This window comes from Rhamphochromis sp. 'chilingali' (genome assembly GCF_963969265.1).
Source record: "Rhamphochromis sp. 'chilingali' genome assembly, chromosome: 15".
In the NCBI taxonomy this organism is placed as follows: domain Eukaryota; kingdom Metazoa; phylum Chordata; class Actinopteri; order Cichliformes; family Cichlidae; genus Rhamphochromis; species Rhamphochromis sp. 'chilingali'.
The window spans coordinates 4637788-4647758 of record NC_137942.1 but is presented as its reverse complement, the minus strand read 5'-3'; positions in this window follow the sequence as shown (position 1 = coordinate 4647758).

Here is a 9971-nt window from a genome sequence, read left to right as displayed (position 1 = left end):
TGGTTAAATGCATGAATTCCATCAATGTGACATCACATCGGACGTGCTGGTTTTAGGTGTTGGGCGTGGCTCGACACGCCAGGGTGCGAGGGCCCTCATAACGCTGCTTGCAGCTTTAATTATTATTATTATTATTTCGGCAAATGAATTGGCCGTTTGAGGGCCTAAACATGCTCGAAAACTCATGAAATTTTGCACACGCGTCAGGTCTGGTGAAAATTTACGTATTTTAATGTTCCCAGACATGGCCAGGGAAAATTAGCTCAGTAGCGCCACCTAGAATAATGAAAAACGCGAGCCCCCGGTATGGGTATGACCTACACGTTTGAAAGTCGGTACACCTATATAACGTTCAGAGTCGAACAAAAAAGTCTATTATGGCAATGTCCTAAACCCAACAGGAAGTCCGCCATTTTGGATTGAAGGTGACATTTTGGCTCTGATTTTACCGTTTCCATGCCTCGAACTTTAACGAACTCCTCCTTGGGGTTTGATTTCATAACCTTCATATTTGGTCAGTGCCAACTACACCCTTGTGCCATGTTAAATTGCGGAGCTTTTGAGTTTTCACAATACCATGAGGCCGTGGCGCCACGGCGAATTTCGATGACTCGCCATGAAAATCTTATTGCCTCTCATTTTGTCATACATTTTCTGACCTTGACCAAAGTGAACACATATGATAAGGCTCCACCCCTGAACATATTTCAACTGCCATATTTGACATCAAGGACAGCGCCACCTAGTGGGAACAGGAAATGTCATGTTTTACACTTTGGGGTACAGTATAGTAATGGGTGACATCTGCAGCCTCAAATTTCTCCAGGAAAGCCTTAAGGAGTTGGTCTTGGGGTACAGTGAAAACTGTGGCTTTTCACGAAAGGGTGTGACCTCAGCAGCATGGCGAACTTTGATATCTTGCCATGAAGAAACAAATTAGTATAACTCCATGAAATCCAGTCTGATTAGTACCAGACTTTACAGGCATGATGTCACACCCGCCCTGAACAGATTGATGTGCCCATTGTCAGGAATATGAAGAGCGCCACCTAGTGGGAACAGGAAATGTCATGTCTTACACTTTGTTGTACTGATTTTCACAGGTTCATAGTGGCCACCTCAAAAGCGGTGAATATCACCATCAGTCCTTGATGATGCTTTAGTGCAAAAATTGTGACTTTAAACTGAACGGCGCACCCTGGTGGCAACGCTGTTCACCGTGAAAAATGAAGTGGCTTTTGAGGGGCTTGGAAAGTTTATAGAGGCTTGAAATTTGGCGCACACCTCCATTGTGCTTAAGGCTTTGTTGTTATGTGATCATTTTCATTGAATAGCGCAAAATGGCTCCACAGCGCCCCCTACAAAATTTCAAAACATCAGCCCCAGCTCTGTGTTTTATGTATGAGTCTGAAACCTGGTAAGCTTATAGGAGATATCAAGATGTACAAAAAAGTCTCTTGGAGCAATATCCCAAATCTAACAGGAAGTCAGCCATTTTAAAATTAATGTGTAATTTTTGTGACATTTTCCCCTCTTTCCAGGCACCGTTCTTTGACGAACTCCTCCAAGGGATTTCATCATATTGAACCAATCTCCAGTGTGTGGAATCTAAAGACCTTTGTGATGTTAAATTGCGAAGCTTTTTACGTCCAGGGAAACGGGGTGGTTATGGCGGCACTTAGAGTTTCAATCACTCGCCAAAAAGCAGTAATCTGCTGTCACTCAAAAACACAATGTCCAATCTCTCCCAAACGTCTCAGGTGTGATGAGACTCGAGCTCGGAAATGTTTGTTATGCCATTTGTACATAATGGTTAGAGCGCCACCTAGTGGAACGACTAACTAATCATGAATGAATGAGTTGAAATGTTAGCTGGTGGTTAAATGCATGAATTCCATCAATGTGACATCAGATCGGACGTGCTGGTTTTAGGTGTTGGGCGTGGCTCGACGCGCCGGGGGTGCGAGGGCCCTCATAACGCTGCTTGCAGCTTTAATTATTATTATTATTATTCAGGCAAAACAAGGGCCATTTTGAGGGCCTAAACATGCTCAAAAACTCATGAAATTTTGCACACATGCCAGGTCTGGTGAAAAATTTTGTATTTTAATGGTTTTACATATGAGCACTGGGAAATGGCTCTAGAGCGCCACCTATGCCTTGTTAAATGCAGCCCTACGACCACATCGTTTGAGCTACATGTATGAAATTTGGCACACATATGTATCATGCCAAGACGAACAAAAAAGTCTGGGGGCCCATTGACGCAAACCCAACAGGAAGTCCGCCATTTGGAAGAGAATGTGACATTTTGGCTCTAATTTTGCCATTTCCATGCCTCGAACTTTTGCGAACTCCTCCTTGGGGTTTGATTTCATAACCTTCATATTTGGTCAGTGTTAACTACACCCTTGTGCCATGTTAAATTGCGGAGCTTTTGAGTTTTCACAATACGGTGAGGCCGTGGCGCCATGGCGAATTTCGATGACTCGCCATGAAAATCTTATTGCCTCTCATTTTGTCATACATTTTCTGACCTTGACCAAAGTGAACACATATGATAAGGCTCCACCCCTGAACATATTTCAACTGCCATATTTGACATAAAGTACAGCGCCACCTAGTGGGAACAGGAAATGTCATGTTTTACACTTTGGGGTACAGTATAGTGATGGGTGACATCTGCAGCCTCAAATTTCTCCAGGAAAGCCTTAAGGAGTTGGTCTTGGGTTACAGTGAAAACTGTGAGTTTTCGCCAAAGGGTGTGACCCCAGCAGCATGGCGAACTTTGATGTCACGCCATGAAGAAACAAATTAGTATAACTCAATGAAATCCAGTCTGATCAGTACCAGACTTTACAGGCATGATGTCAGACACGCCCTGAACAGATTGCTGTGCCCATTGTCGGAAATACGGACAGCGCCACCTAGTGGCAACAGGAAATGTCATGGCTTTAATTTTGTTGTACTGATTTTCACAGGTTCATCGTGGCCACCTCAAAAGCGGTGAATATCACCATCAGTCCCTCGTGATGCTTCAGTGCAAAAATTGTGACTTTAAACTGAACGGCGCACCCTGGTGGCAACGCTGTTCACGATGAAAGATGAAGTGGCTTTTGAGGGTCTTGGCAAGTTTATAGAGGCTTGAAATTTGGCACACACCTCCAATGTGATGAAGGCTTTGTTGTTATGTGATCATTTTCATTGAATATCCCAAAATGGCTCCACAGCGCCCCCTACAAAATTTCAAAACCACAGCCCCAGCTCTGTGTTTTATGTATGAATCTGAAACCTGGTAGGCTTATAGGAGATATCAAGATGTACAAAAAAGTCTCTTGGAGCAATATCCCAAATCCAACAGGAAGTCAGCCATTTTAAAATTAATGTGCAATTTTGGCAACATTTTCCCATCTTTTCAGGCACCGTGCTTTGACGTACTCCTCCAAGGGATTTCATCAGATTGATGCAATCTCCTGTGTGTGGAATCTTAAGACCTTTGTGATGTTAAATTGCGAAGCCTTTTACATTCAGGGAAATGGGGTGGTCATGGCGGCACGTGGAGTTTCAATCACTCGCCAAAAAGCAGTAATCTGCGGTCACTCAAAATCAAAATATTCAATCTCTCCCAAAGGTCGCAGGCGTGATGAGACTCGAGCTCGGAAATGTTTGTTATGCCATTTGTACATAATGGTTAGAGCGCCACCTAGTGGAACGACTAACTAATCATGAATGAATGAGTTGAAATGTTAGCTGGTGGTTAAATGCATGAATTCCATCAATGTGACATCAGATCGGACGTGCTGGTTTTAGGTGTTGGGCGTGGCTCGACGCGCCGGGGGTGCGAGGGCCCTCATAACGCTGCTTGCAGCTTTAATTAGGGCCCGAGCACTGACAGTGCGAAGGCCCTATTGTAATTGCTCTGTTTATTAGGGCCCGAGCACTGATAGTGCGAAGGCCCTATTGTAATTGCTCTGTTTATTATTATTATTATTATTATTATTATTATTATTATTATTTCGGCAAATGAATTGGCCGTTTGAGGGCCTAAACATGCTCGAAAACTCATGAAATTTTGCACACGCGTCAGGTCTGGTGAAAATTTACGTATTTTAATGTTCTCAGACATGGCCAGGGAAAATTAGCTCAGTAGCGCCACCTAGAAAAATGAAAAACGCGAGCCCCCGGTATGGGTATGACCTACATGTTTGAAAGTCGGTACACCTATATAATGTTCAGAGTCGAACAAAAAAGTCTATTATGGCAATGTCCTAAACCCAACAGGAAGTCCGCCATTTTGGATTGAAGGTGACATTTTGGCTCTGATTTTACCGTTTCCATGCCTCGAACTTTAACGAACTCCTCCTTGGGGTTTGATTTCATAACCTTCATATTTGGTCAGTGCCAACTACACCCTTGTGCCATGTTAAATTGCGGAGCTTTTGAGTTTTCACAATACTATGAGGCCGTGGCGCCATGGCGAATTTCGATGACTCGCCATGAAAATCTTATTGCCTCTCATTTTGTCATACATGTTCCGATCTGGACCAAAGAGCACACATATGATAAGGCTCCACCCCTGAACATATTTCAACTGCCATATTTGACATCAAGGACAGCGCCACCTAGTGGGAACAGGAAATGTCATGTTTTACACTTTGGGGTACAGTATAGTGATGGGTGACATCTGCAGCCTCAAATTTCTCCAGGAAAGCCTTAAGGAGTTGGTCTTGGGTTACAGTGAAAACTGTGACTTTTCGCAAAAGGGTGTGACCCCAGCAGCATGGCGAACTTTGATGTCACGCCATGAATAAACAAATTAGTATAACTCAATGAAATCCAGTCTGATCAGTACCAGACTTTACAGGCATGATGGCAGACCCGCCCTGAACAGATTGATGTGCCCATTGTCGGAAATACGGACAGCGCCACCTAATGGCAACAGGAAATGTCATGGCTTTAATTTTGTTGTACTGATTTTCACAGGTTCATCGTGGCCACCTCAAAAGCGGTGAATATCAACATCAGTCCCTCGTGATGCTTCAGTGCAAAAATTGTGACTTTAAACTGAACGGCGCACCCTGGTGGCAACGCGGTTCACCATGAAAGATGAAGTGGCTTTTGAGGGGCTTGGAAAGTTTATAGAGGCTTGAAATTTGGCACACACCTCCAAATGGATGAAGGCATTGTTGTTATGTAACCATTTTCCTTGAATAGCGCAAAATGGCTCCACAGCGCCCCCTACAATATTTCAAAACATCAGCCCCTGCTCTGTGTTTCATCTATGAGTCTGACACTTGGTAAGCTTGTGTAAGATATCAAGATGTACAAAAAAGTCTCTTGGAGCAATATCCCAAATCCAACAGGAAGTCAGCCATTTTAAAATTAATGTGTAATTTTGATGACATTTTCCCCCCTTTTCAGGCCTCATACTTTGACGAACTCCTCCAAGGGATTTCATCATATTGAAGCATTCTTCAGTGTGTAGAATCTAAAGACCTTTGTGATGTTAAATTGCGAAGCTTTTTCCGTTCAGGGAAACGGGGTGGTCATGGCGGCACGTAGAGTTTCAATCACTCGCAAAAAGCAGTAATCTGCTGTCACTAAAAAACACAATGTCCAATCTCTCCCAAAGGTCGCAGGTGTGATGAGACTCGAGCTTGGAAATGTTTGTTATGCCATTTGTCAATAATGGTTAGAGCGCCACCTAGTGGCATGACTATAATCCTGGTTGAATAAGATGAAATGTTAGCTGATGATTAAAAGCATGAAATCCATCAATGTGACATCACATCGGACGTGCCGGTTTGAGGTGTTGGCAGTGGCTCGACGTGCCGGGGGTGCGAGGGCCCTCATAACGCTGCTTGCAGCTTTAATTATTATTATTATTATTATTATTTCGGCAAATGAATTGGCCGTTTGAGGGCCTAAACATGCTCGAAAACTCATGAAATTTTGCACACGCGTCAGGTCTGGTGAAAATTTACGTATTTTAATGTTCTCAGACATGGCCAGGGAAAATTAGCTCAGTAGCGCCACCTAGAAAAATGAAAAACGCGAGCCCCCGGTATGGGTATGACCTACATGTTTGAAAGTCGGTACACCTATATAATGTTCAGAGTCGAACAAAAAAGTCTATTATGGCAATGTCCTAAACCCAACAGGAAGTCCGCCATTTTGGATTGAAGGTGACATTTTGGCTCTGATTTTACCGTTTCCATGCCTTGTACTTTAACGAACTCCTCCTTGGGATTTGGTCCTATAAACTTCAAATTTGGACAGTGTCAACTACACCCTTGTGCCATGTTAAATTGCGGAGCTTTTGAGTTTTCACAATACTATGAGGCCGTGGCGCCATGGCGAATTTCGATGACTCGCCATGAAAATCTTATTGCCTCTCATTCTGTCATACATGTTCCGATCTGGACCAAAGAGCACACATATGATAAGGCTCCACCCCTGAACATATTTCAACTGCCATATTTGACATCAAGGACAGCGCCACCTAGTGGGAACAGGAAATGTCATGTTTTACACTTTGGGGTACAGTATAGTGATGGGTGACATCTGCAGCCTCAAATTTCTCCAGGAAAGCCTTAAGGAGTTGGTCTTGGGTTACAGTGAAAACTGTGACTTTTCGCAAAAGGGTGTGACCCCAGCGGCGTGGCGAACTTTGATGTCACGCCATGAAGAAACAAATTAGTATAACTCAATGAAATCCAGTCTGATCAGTACCAGACTTTACAGGCATGATGTCAGACCCGCCCTGAACAGATTGATGTGCCCATTGTCGGAAATACGGACAGCGCCACCTAGTGGCAACAGGAAATGTCATGGCTTTAATTTTGTTGTACTGATTTTCACAGGTTCATCGTGGCCACCTCAAAAGCGGTGAATATCACCATCAGTCCCTCGTGATGCTTCAGTGCAAAAATTGTGACTTTAAACTGAACGGCGCACCCTGGTGGCAACGCTGTTCAACATGAAAGATGAAGTGGCTTTTGAGGGTCTTGGCAAGTTTATAGAGGCTTGAAATTTGGCACACACCTCCAAATGGATGAAGGCTTTGTTGGCATGTGATCATTTTCATTGAATAGCGCGAAATTGCTCCACAGCGCCCCCTACAAAATTTCAAAACCACAGCCCCTGCTCTGTGTTTTATGTATGAGTCTGAAACCTGGTAAGCTTATAGGAGATATCAAGATGTACAAAAAAGTCTCTTGGAGCAATATCCCAAATCCAACAGGAAGTCAGCCATTTTAAAATTAATGTGCAATTTTGGCAACATTTTCCCCTCTTTTCAGGCATCGTTCTTTGACGAACTCCTCCAAGGGATTTCATCATATTGAACCAATCTCCAGTGTGTGGAATCTAAAGACCTTTGTGATGTTAAATTGCGAAGCTTTTTACGTTCAGTGAAACGGGGTGGTTATGGTGGCACTTAGAGTTTGAATCACTCGCCAAAAAGCAGTAATCTGCTGTCACTCAAAAACACAATGTCCAATCTCTCCCAAACGTCAGATCGGAGGTGCTGGTTTTAGGTGTTGGGCGTGGCTCGACACGCCAGGGTGCGAGGGCCCTCATAACGCTGCTTGCAGCTTTAATTATTATTATTATTATTATTCCGGCAAATGAATTGGCCGTTTGAGGGCCTAAACATGCTCGAAAACTCATGAAATTTTGCACACGCGTCAGGTCTGGTGAAAATTTACGTATTTTAATGTTCTCAGACATGGCCAGGGAAAATTAGCTCAGTAGCGCCACCTAGAAAAATGAAAAACGCGAGCCCCCGGTATGGGTATGACCTACACGTTTGAAAGTCGGTACACCTATATAACGTTCAGAGTCGAACAAAAAAGTCTATTATGGCAATGTCCTAAACCCAACAGGAAGTCCGCCATTTTGGATTGAAGGTGACATTTTGGCTCTGATTTTACCGTTTCCATGCCTTGTACTTTAACGAACTCCTCCTTGGGATTTGGTCCTATAAACTTCATATTTGGACAGTGTCAACTACACCCTTGTGCCATGTTAAATTGCGGAGCTTTTGAGTTTTCACAATACTATGAGGCCGTGGCGCCATGGCGAATTTCGATGACTCGCCATGAAAATCTTATTGGCTCTCATTCTGTCATACATGTTCCGATCTGGACCAAACAGCACACATATGATAAGGCTCCACCCCTGAACATATTTCAACTGCCATATTTGACATCAAGGACAGCGCCACCTAGTGGGAACAGGAAATGTCATGTTTTACACTTTGGGGTACAGTATTGTGATGGGTGACATCTGCAGCCTCAAATTTCTCCAGGAAAGCCTTAAGGAGTTGGTCTTGGGTTACAGTGAAAACTGTGACTTTTCGCAAAAGGGTGTGACCCCAGCAGCATGGCGAACTTTGATGTCACGCCATGAAGAAACAAATTAGTATAACTCAATGAAATCCAGTCTGATCAGTACCAGACTTTACAGGCATGATGTCAGACCCGCCCTGAACAGATTGATGTGCCCATTGTCGGAAATACGGACAGCGCCACCTAGTGGCAACAGGAAATGTCATGGCTTTAATTTTGTTGTACTGATTTTCACAGGTTCATCTTGGCCACCTCAAAAGCGGTGAATATCACCATCAGTCCCTCGTGATGCTTCAGTGCAAAAATTGTGAGTTTAAACTGAACGGCGCACCCTGGTGGCAACGCTGTTCAACATGAAAGATGAAGTGGCTTTTGAGGGTCTTGGCAAGTTTATAGAGGCTTGAAATTTGGCACACACCTCCAAATGGATGAAGGCTTTGTTGGCATGTGATCATTTTCATTGAATAGCGCGAAATTGCTCCACAGCGCCCCCTACAAAATTTCAAAACCACAGCCCCTGCTCTGTGTTCTATGTATGATTCTGAAACCTGGTAAGCTTATAGGAGATATCAAGATGTACAAAAAAGTCTCTTGGTGCAATATCCCAAATCCAACAGGAAGTCAGCCATTTTAAAATTAATGTGTAATTTTGGCAACATTTTCCCCTCTTTCCAGGCACCGTTCTTTGACGAACTCCTCCAAGGGATTTCATCATATTGAACCAATCTCCAGTGTGTGGAATCTAAAGACCTTTGTGATGTTAAATTGCGAAGCTTTTTACGTTCAGTGAAACGGGGTGGTTATGGTGGCACTTAGAGTTTGAATCACTCGCCAAAAAGCAGTAATCTGCTGTCACTCAAAAACACAATATCCAATCTCTCCCAAACGTCTCAGGTGTGATAAGACTCGAGCTCGGAAATGTTTGTTATGCCATTTGTACATAATGGTTAGAGCGCCACCTAGTGGAACGACTAACTAATCATGAATGAATGAGATGAAATGTTAGCTGGTGGTTAAATGCATGAATTCCATCAATGTGACATCAGATCGGAGGTGCTGGTTTTAGGTGTTGGGCTTGGCTCGACGCGCCGGGGGTGCGAGGGCCCTCGTAACGCTGCTTGCAGCTTTAATTAGGGCCCGAGCACTGACAGTGCGAAGGCCCTATTGTAATTGCTCTGTTTATTATTATTATTATTATTAGGGCCCGAGCACTGACTGTGCGAAGGCCCTATTGTATCTGCTCTGTTTCTTATTAGGGCCCGAGCACTGACAGTGCGAAGGCCCTATTGTAATTGCTCTGTTTATTATTATTATTATTATTATTATTATTTCGGCAAATGAATTGGCCGTTTGAGGGCCTAAACATGCTCGAAAACTCATGAAATTTTGCACACGCGTCAGGTCTGGTGAAAATTTACGTATTTTAATGTTCCCAGACATGGCCAGGGAAAATTAGCTCAGTAGCGCCACCTAGAAAAATGAAAAACGCGAGCCCCCGATATGGGTATGACCTACATGTTTGAAAGTCGGCACACCTATATAACGTTCAGAGTCAAACAAAAAAGTCTATTATGGCAATGTCCTAAACCCAACAGGAAGTCCGCCATTTTGGATTGAAGG